General features: G+C 30.9%; 1 long non-coding RNA gene across 1 annotated transcript; it reads right to left on the bottom strand.

Annotated features, from left to right (window-relative positions):
• Window positions 1-2,894: 2,894 nt before the first annotated feature.
• On the bottom strand, window positions 2,895-12,974 carry LOC141569906 (uncharacterized). The gene is made up of 3 exons (XR_012493658.1): window positions 12,888-12,974; window positions 3,915-4,006; window positions 2,895-2,916 (listed from the first exon to the last, which is right to left on the bottom strand). It is a non-coding gene; the product is annotated as an uncharacterized LOC141569906 (long non-coding RNA).
• Between the last annotated feature and the right edge of the window lie 865 nt (window positions 12,975-13,839).

Genomic DNA, 13,839 nt, shown 5'->3' with positions numbered 1-13,839 from the left:
GATACAATTTAATTAAATCAAGGAGTACATTGTATGCTAAAATAGTTTTAATTTTATAAAAGGAAATATATGGTCCTTACACATGATTTTCTTTTTGCATTATATAATACGTAATATATCATTAATTGATATCTGTTATTTGGAAAAAAACATTAAATATACAGAATTAAATTTCAGGAGTAGCAAATTTATCTTTTGTTTTTAAATATAATAAATTATAGTTAAATAATATATATCTGGAGTAGCCATTATATTATACTCATTACATTATATTATTCTTGAAGTAGTTATATACTTGGTGGGTAATAGATTATGTAATTTATTACCTAATTATTATATTTACAATTATATTTATATTATTCCTGGGGTAGTCCTGTATTTTTGTTTTTGTGTCAATATACAATTCATAAAAAACCTTATTTGGCAATTTAACTACCTTTTAATATAACAAAAGATCACATGTAAGGACCACAGTTTAACCTTTTATAAAGTTACAAATACCTAAAAGGGCTCTGAAGAATTAGGTTGAATTATACCTCTAAGACAACCCTCAAGTAGACTCAAACACAGGAATGGACAAAGAAATACTGGAATTTTCTCTTCCTCTGAATAGGACCTTAAAGAAATCAAGCTATACTGTGATGGATCTGGATTTACGTTCATTTGCTGGGTCCTCTAGACCTTCATGCTAAGGAAAAGACGCTTTATTCTGGACATTTGGTGCTTAAGCTGTGGGTGAGGAACTATTATATCTCTAGAGAACAAAGACAGAAGATCATAGTAGAACTGGAAGTGTCTGGACAAGCTACACACTGCAATGCAGGAAATACAGACGAGACTTTAGGGAAAAGTTTAAATTTTAAGCCCATTATAAAAAGTACAAGAAAATTAATAGGGATCCTCTGGGGAGAAATGGTGTTGACACAAACCAGCTAGTGACGTTGAGCTGCTCTCTTAATATCTCTGGGATTCAGCTTCCTCACCTTCTAAATTTCTAAGGTTTCCTAGAGTTCTAGGATTTAATAGTCCAAGTCTTTTGACTATGTTTCACATACTAAAGATTTATGCAGAAGAAAGTTTTTTTTACATAGAAAATAATGTGAAGGTTTCTTTTGAGTCATTTGAAATAAAAGAAACACCACCAACATTTGGGATATACTAAAATAACCAACCTCTACATGTCAGTTTAAAAAACAGTAATATAGAGTGTTTTGACATGTCTGCTTATTAATAAAAATCTAGGAAGCAAATACCTGACAGTTCAGATTATATTAAAAACATACCTTAAATGAATAAATTTGATGGGCATATCCATTCATTGGAAGGGTTAACTATGTGTAGATTGAATGTAGATAGGATGTAGGATCGAGTCACGTGAAATGAATGTTTTTACTCTTAACATCTCAAAATTCTGGGTTTTGGAATCTACATATTAAAACTCAAAATATTTAAGTGGACAAAATAACCTGGAGACTAGCTGAACTGTGATTAATTTACTACCTAACTGAAGTCATTAGGCTTAAAAACCTTCTCTCATGTACCTACAAAATTTGACACTAAAATTTGTTTCCATATGATGGATCACATTTGTTCTTTCCAAACTGTACTATCCTGCCCTCCCAGGTTATAAAGTAAGAAGTGTTAATTTAACGGTTGTTCAAAAACATTCTAGAACTAAAGGTTTAAATTATTTTGAATCTCACAGGATTCATTCAACAAATACATCCCAAATACTGTTCAAGGCACAGTATATTAGTATATTCTAATATATTAGAATATTATATATTCTAATATATTAGACATCTAATATATTAGACATATTCTAAGATACATATATATTCTAATATATATATTCTAATATTCACAGTATATTCTAATATATTAGATTCTGGTCTAGTATTTTTTTGACAATAATAATAATAATAATAGCCACCTTTACTGAATGCCTACTATGTCCCAGAACTCTACCATGCATTCTTTGTATTATCTCATTTGATTTTCACAACAAAATTATAACTAGGTATTATTATTATTCTTTTACAAATAACAAAGCTGAAGTTCAAAGGACTTCTCCAAGATCAGATAGTTTATAAACGCTAGAGTTAGGATTCAAGATCTCAAACTCTTTCTCAAAAGCCATGTCCTTTCCCATGTGCAGTGTTCTGACTGATGAATATAAATAGTTGGCACTGAGTAGAGGGTGCTAGAAATTTAGCTTGCCTATTAAAAGATAAAATGGACAAGAGATTGAAAACCCAATAGAAGAAAATGGAAAAGAAGGAAAATCTGTTTTTAATTCTTTTATAGTTCTAATTGTTTGGGGAGACCTGAAGATAAGACTCTCTCCAACTGGCAAAATTCATTTTCTTTCAAATGCGATGAAGCATTTTTGACGCTGCCAAAGATAGGTCAGTCAACTAAAAGCAAAATGATATGGAGATATAAAATTCAGTGTCAAGGGGTGATATCCTTAAAAAAAAGTTAAAGGGTAATTTATTGAAAGGATGTGACTTATTATCATTGTTTTTGAGAATGTTGAGTATGGCCGAGCTGTACTGTTAATACCTGCATAAATAAGTAAGCAACTTCTTATGTCACTGCTTTTAAGACATTGTTTCAAATGAAGAATATCAGAAATTAAATGTATGGCAGAGTGTGACAATTTTATTCCAACTTGCAGATGAATGAATATGTAATGTTTTACAAAGATATTTTGGCAAATGGAATACATTTGAACTGGCTTAATACTGGTAATACTTGAATCACATGCCTCCATACAGTGAAATGAGCGTTGAACCACCATAGAAACACAGCCCAGTATGCCCTCACCTCTCTCTCTTGCTGGTGTGGAGGTCCTTTTCATGCCTTTGTTTCATCCCACATGGACTAGTATGCCTTTTGATGGCCTCCCAGTCCCTGCACGCATAATTAACAGACTTAAGCTGGTACACCTCGCTCCCACGGAGACTCACACCGGAGTGAGAGCATGCACGTGACTAGACCGAGGCCATTTCGGCATTGGCAGGGGGATTGTGAAACAGCCATAAGGAGCTGATGGCTCTTAACCTTTTCAGAAGCTTGAGGCACATAACTTCCTCTGCGTCTGCCTCCCATTCCCACCTCCTCCTACTGTTAAAATCATTGCCAGTGCTAAGGGGCTTTCTGAGAAAATACGCACACACACATATACACACACACAAACACTCGAGTTACTACTGTTTCAGCCACTCAGATAAAGAGAAGTGTTGAGCCTCTTTATTTTGGTCAATATTTAAACTCCTCTTTCCTGCTCAAGTATCAGTTTGCCATATAGCCTACCATAGCACAACTACAAGGTCAGGAATTTGCTAACCAAAATCACATCATTTTCACAGACTCATTTTCTTAGAATAATTCAAGTAAATGATTTCATTTGAATTGTTTCCAGTTAGATATATCCCTCAACAGTAAATCTCTATTATGTTTTTATGCGAAACTGTTCAGTTCTATTGTGTTCTAGTGTTTTCTTACACTAATGCCTTTCTCTGAATTCTGACAAGGAAACTTTATATTATTAATATATGATTTACTTTGCTACAAAGAGAGGAAAAAATTGTTTTGAAAAAACTAGCAAAGTGTTAAACAATAAACTTCTGTTAAATTCTCTGTGAAGTCCAGTTTTTCTTTTTACTAGAAGAGATACATTTTACCAAGTGGCTGAAACCCAAAGACTAATGCATAAAACTTACACGTTTGGTTTTGTGAATAAATAAAATGTTACATGTGAACTTAAATGCTAACATTACCTATAACAATGTCAAGCTCTGGCTAAGTAATAAAAAATGTACATGCAGAAAAATTTGTCAACACCTCTTAAAATGGGCAATAATTTCTACGAATAATTCAGCAGCTGACTTAAATAAAGAAAAGCTTACCTTACTAAAATCAACAGTGCTGTTTTCTCTGCTCACGTCAGTTTTATTTTCCACACAGGCTGGAGCCGACTGTGGAGAAACAATCTGACCTGCTAAAAGAGATTGTTATTATAGAATACGGACAATTCCTTACATAACTCTAGACATATTGAGTGAAATAATGAATTAAATTCGACTAACATAGATTTCTTAATGAGTTTATGAGGTAAGCATGAAAGGTCAATATAAATAGATCTGTATAAATACAAAGATTCTTATTTATCAGTCACAGCTAGAAATGGGAGAATTCAACCAAGAAAATATAAACCAATTCTCAGATTAAAACTCTTTAACTAAACAGTTATGCTCTACGAAGAAAGATCACCTACAAAAAATATTTAAATCTAATAATAGTTTTGAAACATCATTGATTTTTAAATTTCATCCAAAACTGATGATACATGTATTTACAAAGATAAGATAGGCATCTATTATGATTTGCCTTAAATGTATGTTTTTTTTAATGTTACTGTTTATCTGAAAAGTACACAGCATATTTACAGCTTCTATTGCATCCGAAAAATAAACTAATGAAAAAAAATTATTTGATAATAACTTTTAGAGATTTATACATGGGAATTTCAATGAGAAATACCTTTACCTCACACAGAGCAAACACTATGATTACGATTTTATGCTTGTCACTGATTATAATTGCATAAGCACACTGATATTGGTCTGCAGAGAAAAGATCAATAAACTTGAATTGTATTAGTTTTCCATTAACACTAACCAGAAACTTTATTATTTTGTCACCTTTCCCAATTATAGGGAAGATGATGATATTAGTTAAGTGAACAGTATAGCTGGGAAAATGACAATAGCTAGCAAAGTCCATTATTCACTAATTATGAAACATTTTCTTTCAATTTATCTTAAGTTCTCCATATGTAGCAATTAAATGATAAAAAATTATGGGGTTTGCTTAATTTCACTTCTCTCTCTTCTGCCTTAACCTCTCCCCATCCTTACTTATTACTTTTGCTGTGAAACAATGACGACAACCCAGCTTTGAAGCCTTGACCATATTTATGATCATAATTCAGTGACTCCAAAATACTGCTCTTATTCTCATCTTATACATCAGAAATACACTCTTGTCTCTGCCTAGTTCTTCTCTCTACCTACCTAAATTCCAACTTTATTCGAAGTTCACCTGTAGTCTTGTCTTCCCCGATGACTGCAGTCTGTACTCATTTGAATTTCTCTAAACTACTGGCACATATACAAATAAAACCTTTTCTTTAAATTCTCTCATGAAATACAGCTTATATTTTGTTATCTAGAAACTATCAAGTTTTATTTAAAACACTAATAACTTACTTTAAAATATTACTAAAATTTCCCTTTCTGAACTATCAATCCTCTCAGGCAGGGGTCAATTTATTAATAGATACAATTTTTCATGGTTTAAAATTTTCTATTGACAGTAATGGGCTTAAGATTCTTCTAGAACTAAAATACTTATTTTCTTTCAATAACCAAAGTAAAACAATACACTTGGTGAAGATTTTTAAAATGACTTTTTAAAATAAATTCACCTCAAACCATGTACACAAAATCTGATTATAGCATTTTCAAAGAAATATATATATATAAACCTTAGAGCAATGACACTTAAAGCTGCATCAAGTATGTTCATTCTCCCATTTCTAACTGCAATGTGCAGCTATGACAGTGAACTGTTCATTAGCAGCCATTTAATTTATCATTCTCAAAATAATAACTGCAATTAAAAAAAAACCTTTTACATAATGCATTTGTGCTACTAACAGATGTCTTCAATCACCAGTTTCACATCATTGCTCCATATTTTCATGAGTTAGAACATTAGATATATTTAAACCTAAATTTACAGAATGTTCCGTAAAATCGAGTGATGAAATTCAAGGAATGAAAAAATTAAACATATCTGCTTTCTTACAATAATTTACTTTGTATTATATAAAACTACATGAAAGAACAATTATTTAATTCAGCAGCAAACACATCAAAAAGAGTCAACCCAATGCAAAATCATCAACTTTGAATAAATTTAATTGGATAGAAAATATGCTATAATTTAAAAATTAAATAAATTAAAGTCTGGTTTTCATATACAAACTTTAAAAACAGAACATTCCATAAATTACATCCAGCTCTTGTAATACGTTTAAAACATTGGCACTTGCATTTTATCTTGTACACATTAATAGACTTGGAGATTTATTGTTCTATGGTATTCTTGTTATAATATGAAAATTTTACAAAATATTACCTCATAAAGTTGATAATCAGAAAGGGATTTGAAAACTATTTTCTATGAATATTTTAAGTGATATAGGTAATGCCCTAGTGGAGAGTATTTAACTAGCAGGCGACATACTAGATGGCAGTAAATTCCTTGCTAGTTCTAGATTCTAGATATATACATAGAATGTCTGCTGGTGCAGGGAAAAAAAAGCATTAAAACTACCACTTATGACATAGGAATATAAACCACAAATTTGGTATCTCTTATATTTCAGCAGTAATAGTCAAATAATAGTAGTAAATATTAGTAGTTGAATATATTTAATCACATCAAGTGTCCTACAAAGTTTAAAGAGTACTCCAAATGTTATTTCTTAACATGTACATTAATTTGTTAAAATGAAGCAATATACATTCTATGTGTATATCTTCACGGTAGTCTCTGAAAACTTGGCTGGATACAGAAAAATGTACAGGTATTATTATTTAAAAATTAAACTAACAAGTTTGGTTTGGGTTATTTGGAAAAACATAGAAACCTTTAAATAAAGCTTAAAATTTTGTTTTCTATGTCTATGTCTATATTTATATCTATATCTAGCAGACTAAAATCCACACATAAATTATAGTTTATCAAGTACTGGAAACTTCATGAATTAAAATAATTTTTATAATTCTATTATCAACCATAATCAAGTTCTGTCTAAACACTGATTCTTTAGTTTATTCCAATTATCACTGCCCTTCAGAAGAAGGTGATAGGCTTAAATTTCAAAATGACTTTTATTAATTCAAATACTATTACATATGAAGAATCGGTACATTTAGATTCTGAAAGTGCATCCCTTATTTTTTCACTGAAGTCTAAAACAATACTAGGTCATAGAATGACAATTTTTAGGTATAGGATTTTAACTTCACCAGAAGTGAATATATTTTCTAAAAAATAACAAAGAATTTGCTAGGATATTTCTCCCTCCAGAACAAAATAGTATAAAGGGATTATTTAGCAATCACATATATGTGTGGAAGCTTTGTGAATGCTAATTTTTTATGATAAGTTGTCTAATCATATGCCACAATGCTTGTGAATATACATGTTTTTGCCTACTTATTTATATGACCATCGTTTTGTACAGTGATCACTGTCCATATTAATATATTTTATAAATGAATGTTATTGCAATGTTTAACCACATCTGTTATGAGGCATACAGATGACTATCCCAAAAAATTTTTTCAAAGAAATATATTAACTCAGTAACCTTATTACATTCAGGGTAAATTATTCAAAAACTAATAAAAAGTGGACATGATTAGTATGAACTGGGAAGTGTTCATGACTATTGAAATATTTGAGAAACCTAATACTATCCTTATATATTTACCATATATGTTTATTTTTTCAACCCTTTAAACTCAAAGGGTTCACCACCTTAAATCCAAATTTCTAATATATATTATACATCTTAGCAATTAAAGTTCATATTATAGTATTCCTATTAGCAACTAGTGCTTGAATTAGTTTTCATTTGAATCATGAATTCATTTTTTTCCACTGGACCTCCATGTAGGGGTCATATATCAGTCAGATATAAAGTTATTATAGACCATGTATTTTCCAAGGCAGATCATAAAAGATGTGGGACAAGCACAGGAGAAAATTGAGAGTAATCAAGTGACTACTAACTAGAAAATGGAAGCTCTGCCTTCCTACTTGGTAGTCCATAAATTTTTCACTAAGTCTATTGTGAGACTAGCATAGACATTTCCCTCATCATCAAGTTGTGGGGGAGGAACATAAGATTATGTCAAAGTACTATTTTTTATTTTAAGTAACTCTGTATCATTGAAGCATCTCATTACTGAAACGCAACTGTAAAAACATGTTCTCAAAAAATCTGTTAGGTACCACATTCACTCATTTAAATCCTTACCTACAGTTTTCTTCTTCTTTAAATAAATTATGTACACTAAGTAGTGTCAAACATCAGCTTTTAAATTTCTATTTGGCCAAATTCAAATCAACAGGAGAATAACATATTACTTGAGTACATCATTATTTGCTATTGCTTAATCCACTGAAAATCATGTGTAATAGAAGGAAACTGGGATGAAGACATGGAGGTACATTACTATGAACCTAGAGACCAAACTGGTTTACACTACCTCAGAAACCTTCAACGCATTTAGAGTACCCAAAGGGTAGGAGATGAGGGAGGTACAGAGATGAGATGAGCCTGTTAGAGACAGACACAAGACAGAGCAAAATAAAGAAATATAAAGATGAATGACAAAGTTACATACATGTGTAACAATACATTTATTCATGGGAATAGAGAACATGAAGAAAGAAAGGCTAAATATTTAGAAAATGTTGACTAAGTGAGCTTCACTTCCGAAACGTAAAAAGTATGCACAGAATTAAACCTGGAGAAAAATTATTATGCCTGAAAGTAATTAATGTAATATAGGAAATAACAAATTTAAACACGTAATACTAGAAATATTTTTGCTTTTAAAATCCAGTCTTGACATTACAAAACTCAGTAACATGACAGCCTCTGAACAGAACCACCAGTTGTGTCACCAATGTCATGTTGATTTTTTTTTTGAACAATGGAAAATACCTTTATTATACAATGTTTAATTCTGTCACCTACATGAATCTTTTAATATGTTTTCTTTCATGTAATTCTAAGAATTGTTATTCTAGCTTTTTTTCTTCAGAGGTAGAACATTGTGACAGATAAGTTTTAAACTCTATCTTACTTAGGATACCACTGTAGTTACAAAACAAGAATGCATATAAATTATCTAAATGAACATAGAAACATTATGCACTTGAAGACAAAAAGTCCAACATTTGTAAAAAAAAAAATAATAATAATAATAATAAGTAATTGTAAAGCAATAAAACTGATTTACAAAGGCCATAAATAGAAATCATTCACAATACATATGCGTACATTGTTTTAAGGGCTGGAATCTATGCAGATCTAATACACATAGCCCATCCTTCTAAATCTAAATGTTCTTAAGTAACCTATGGTTTTGAAAGTAAGTTAGAGACCTTTTGCTCTGTGACTTCTTTTGAGATCTTAAATAAAAGGTACAACTGGAAAGTATTCAGAATAAGGTAAAAAGATATGTGAAAAGGAATTAGATTTATCAGTAAAGGACACAGTAGAATGAAGATATCCTACACCTAAGGAAACTGTTTTAAATTATTTTAGTATAAAGTTTATCACAAGGGTAATAATATTTTATAACACACTTGTAATCCAAATGTCTTAAAATATAATTGAGTGCATGACCTAAATGACAAATACAAATATTGATATATTTCTCTTTCTAGATCCTTAAACAGAAAAGGCTGATTTTTATTTTTAGAAAGTCTAGTTTCAAGGAATTATTTGAAAATTCTTGATATATTTCTTTTGAGTCCTTTCCACTCATATCCTTTTGGTGTTCTAATGTTAAAGAAGATATTATTTTTCTATTATTTTCGCTGTTGTTTTTGCCAAATGTAACTGTCACTTTTTATTGAAACATCAGAATCAGACATTTAATTCTCACAGTTTTGATGCTTAATGAAAAGTGAAAGTTAAACACAGCATGGTGGCATTAAAAATGCATGGTGAATCCATAGCATTCTGCCTCTTAGCCCTTAAGAGAATGTGCAGAACACCAAGAAGAAATATATACGGAAAAGTAAAACCAGTGTACTATTTGGAAGTGAGATTGATAAATGACCACAAATCACTAAAAAAAGTTATGAACAAAATAATTTGGACTTGGGAAGAGAGGAGCAAGGAAATCACTGTCTTGTAAGTGTAATCTATAAAATGGGGAAGGTCCACATTTCAAATTCAGAATGTTTAACCCTTGGGAAGTTCGTGCTAAAGGAATGAGTCAATTAAGGAAGTAGAAATCTTATTCTATATAATTCTTTTAAACTTCTTTACATAAGTATCAGTTGGTTTTTGAGGGAATTTCCACTGATTTGCCTCTAAAGTAAAAGTTATGCTTGGAAAGACAAATATTTTCTGTTTTCAAGTTTGTAGAAAATCCTAACTCCAATGCCTACTTTATAATCTTAAAAGAAAAGTCAATCTTTCTATAGGAATTATTCTACTGAAGAAATTTTTTTAATAATTAGAATATTATTATCCCCTTTTGTATATCTTGAAATTCTTTTCCATCTCTCTGTACTACTGCACAAAAATATTAAATCTCTACAGCATATTTTGAACCAGAATATCAAATCTATGTTTATGCCTATGATTTTTAATTTGTTTGTTTATCTAGAGTTTGTCAGTTTTTAGAGTTCATAAGTAGATTGAGAACCTTAGTAATAAAGGTCTTTCACACTTTTTTTTACTTCTGGATAGATTTATTTCTAAATTGGTGAAGTCTATACATATTTTCAGTATTCTCAACACACATAATTATGCAAAGTGTGTGAGGAAGCAAAACAGAGTCGCAAGGAGGTGTTATAAGCCTAGGCTTAGAAAACTACTTCTGACAACACAGTCTCCAACAATACTTAATTGGATATATAAATCTTATTAGAAATGTTTCCAAATTTTTATTACCCTAGTGTATGCCTCAAAAGGATCTATGTGTGTTCAGATAAAGGCTGACTGTACAGATGGCAATAGAATAACTTCAGAACTAATATTCCAGTTTTCAGAAAAACTAAGCAGTTACCTGGACAAGACAAAAACCAAGATCACAGCAAACTTTATATCTGTATGTATCTATATGCAGATTTGTGATTCAAGGCTATAATTCTATTATGTCTTTTTATGTTTAACAGAAGTTTAAAGCAGTAATAAATAGTGTGTCCCTGTTTGCATGATATTACAATATAGAGCTCATCCAGTAAATTTAGTACCTCTTACCTTCAAGAATAAAATGCATGAAAATTATTTTGTAGCAAACATTATCCCCTATGGAATTTGAGATATAAATTATGGCTGGTTCATAGCCCAAGATCCTTGCATCTTTAAACATATCCTTGTTATAGATATCTGATAATATTTTATTATCTGATTTCCAGCAAAAGTAATGAAATGAAGGCAGAAGTTTATTTCTAAATCTGCTTGCATTCATAGAGAGTTAATTCATGGGAATATTTTAATAAGGTCTTTGGAATCATGTAGACATAAGTCCATAGTCAAAATTAGCAACATCTCAATCTATTTTCATTATATCATCATACTAAATAAATACTAGTACTGCAAGCGTAGTAAAATACTACATTTATAGTAAGTTACACAATATAAGAGCCTCATTTTGATGTCATTATATTTTAAAGCAAATTGTGGTTCATAATAACACTTTTCAAACATATGAGGGGATTCAAATCAAGTTATAAATTCTAAAGATGTTCTGTGGAATCTACAAATACAAATTAGTATAGACCATAAAGTGCTCATAATGTTTTTATTGAACTTAATATAGGCACAACTATAGACTCTTCATATAACAATGACTTATATTAAGTCATTTAAGCATCTTTATAAAATCAAATGAGTATTTCAAAATCATTTTGCCATTAAGAACTGGTTCTATGTTCTAAGACAATAGTGTATCTAATGATCTTCATTGATTTATTAAAGCATTTATTCTACTTGTTTTGTATATTTGATTCAATAGTTTGAAAACTGGTAAAATTCCCATATAAAGTGAAATTTGAAGAAAATTCATTTTCATGCTTAAAAATTCACATTTAAGGCACCTCTGAAGCTTTTGAAAATAGGAGTGAAATTACATAAAATAATTCATGCTGACACTACACATACTTTAGCCCATTTGTGGAATTCAGAGTCTTTCTAGTAAAGCATTTGAAATTACTTTTCATTAATATTTATCTTTTAAAACTGGAAACTTGTTAACAAATTCATATTATCCTCATGATAACTTCGTTTTTCTTCACAAGACTAATGGAAAGGACAGATAATAACAAGAGATTCTTAAGCAACTTCCTTAGTATAAATGATGAAGGGTCAAAGGGATGCAAGGAGGAACAAAATACACAGGGAGGGTAAAACAGTCTGAGGCACAAACCACAGGGAGGGGAGTAAGTCATGATTGCTAGGAAACAATGATTGGTGTCATCAGTGTTGGTGTGTGAAGGTGGTTAGTGTGGTGGCTACGGATGTTGAAAATGTAACACTGCAAATAGCCATGAGCCCGTGACTTGGAAATCAGGCTTAGGCAAGGCACTAGCTGTTCTTTTCCATTGTTACTGTCTCATGGAATTGTTGACTTTGAGCAACATGAAACCACTGTCTTTCTCTGCCAACACTAAATGGTGATTATATTCATTTTAACTAAAAGGCCGTAATCAAAGCCCTGCATTACATTCTCAAGCTATGGGACAAAGGGTAGGGCCTTGCATGGGATGCAGTTGATGTTCCGTTTATGTCTGTTGCCTTTGAGTCTAGAACTTTTTATTAGATAAAAATTTCATTTGCATTCTTTCATAAGCCTTTTAGGAAACTTAAACTCTTGTTAAAATTTCTACAATTTGAAGCTTGATAATAAGACTATATGAATAAAAAAACAATTTTACTACAACAATCTTAATTTCAATAGATCATTTTCAAATAAAACATATTTTACAGGATCTAGAAACACTTTGATATTCAGATACCTATAATGAACATAAGGGTACAATAAAGAAACATTTACCATTTTTATCCATGGAATTTGGTTCTGATTGCTTTTTGCCGATATCAGCAAAGGAACGGACAATAGGAATTCTATTGGTGAGTTTTTCTGATTCTGATGGTGATGCTGTTTCATCAATGCCTCATGGACCCTGTGGCGACATCCTCATTGACCTGACCTGAGCTCACTTGTTGATCAAGGACCATATCTGAAGAGGAAAGGCAGGAGGAAGATTAGAACAGCTGAAGTGTGGTGTTGCCAGCAGTGAACCACTGAGCACAAACTCTAGGTAATATTATTTATCTTAGAATAGGAATGAATCCTTTACAAATCTCTAAGTATGGTCTCACAAACGGAAGTTTATCTTTGCAGCAGTATTGCCCAAGAAAGCCTTGAGAATTTTTTTTATAACAAACCATTCAATTTTAAATATGTAAAGATCTTATAGAGTATTATTTTCCAAATGGACATAGTTGTACTGAGGACAAGGTGCTTCATACTTATATTTTAATTTGGTTTTTCTCCCTTTTTTAGTAGAGAATAATTCCCAGGTTTCCTCTTTAAGTGAACAAAAGTCCATCAGTAAAAATCTGATGCAAGGAGGCTCAGGCAGCTACCTATGAATAGTTGGTTGCATTTGGAGAGTAAAGAACTGTTTCACATTGATATAAATTCAGTCTTTTCAAACATTCATTAAAAATGTGTTTATATTAAAAAGGTCTACTATAACCATAAGACAAAGAATAAAATGTGAGATTTCAGAAGGCTACTAATTAAGCAGATTAATATTTACCATATGTAGTGTCAGAAATGCCTATACGATCAGTAAATGAATAAAGACATTTCAAGTTTCTTGGTAAAACAAAGATCACCTCAACAAACCAGCGTAAGTAATCTACTTTTAGATTATCAAATATTAACTCTACTTGATTGTTTGAGACACTAACTCCTTCTGTGAAGCACGCAGATAACA

This window comes from Rhinolophus sinicus, unplaced genomic scaffold, assembly GCF_036562045.2.
Source record: "Rhinolophus sinicus isolate RSC01 unplaced genomic scaffold, ASM3656204v1 Contig133, whole genome shotgun sequence".
NCBI lineage: Eukaryota > Metazoa > Chordata > Mammalia > Chiroptera > Rhinolophidae > Rhinolophus > Rhinolophus sinicus.
Note: the sequence above shows the minus strand (reverse complement) of the source record. Positions and strands in the feature narration are given on the sequence as shown.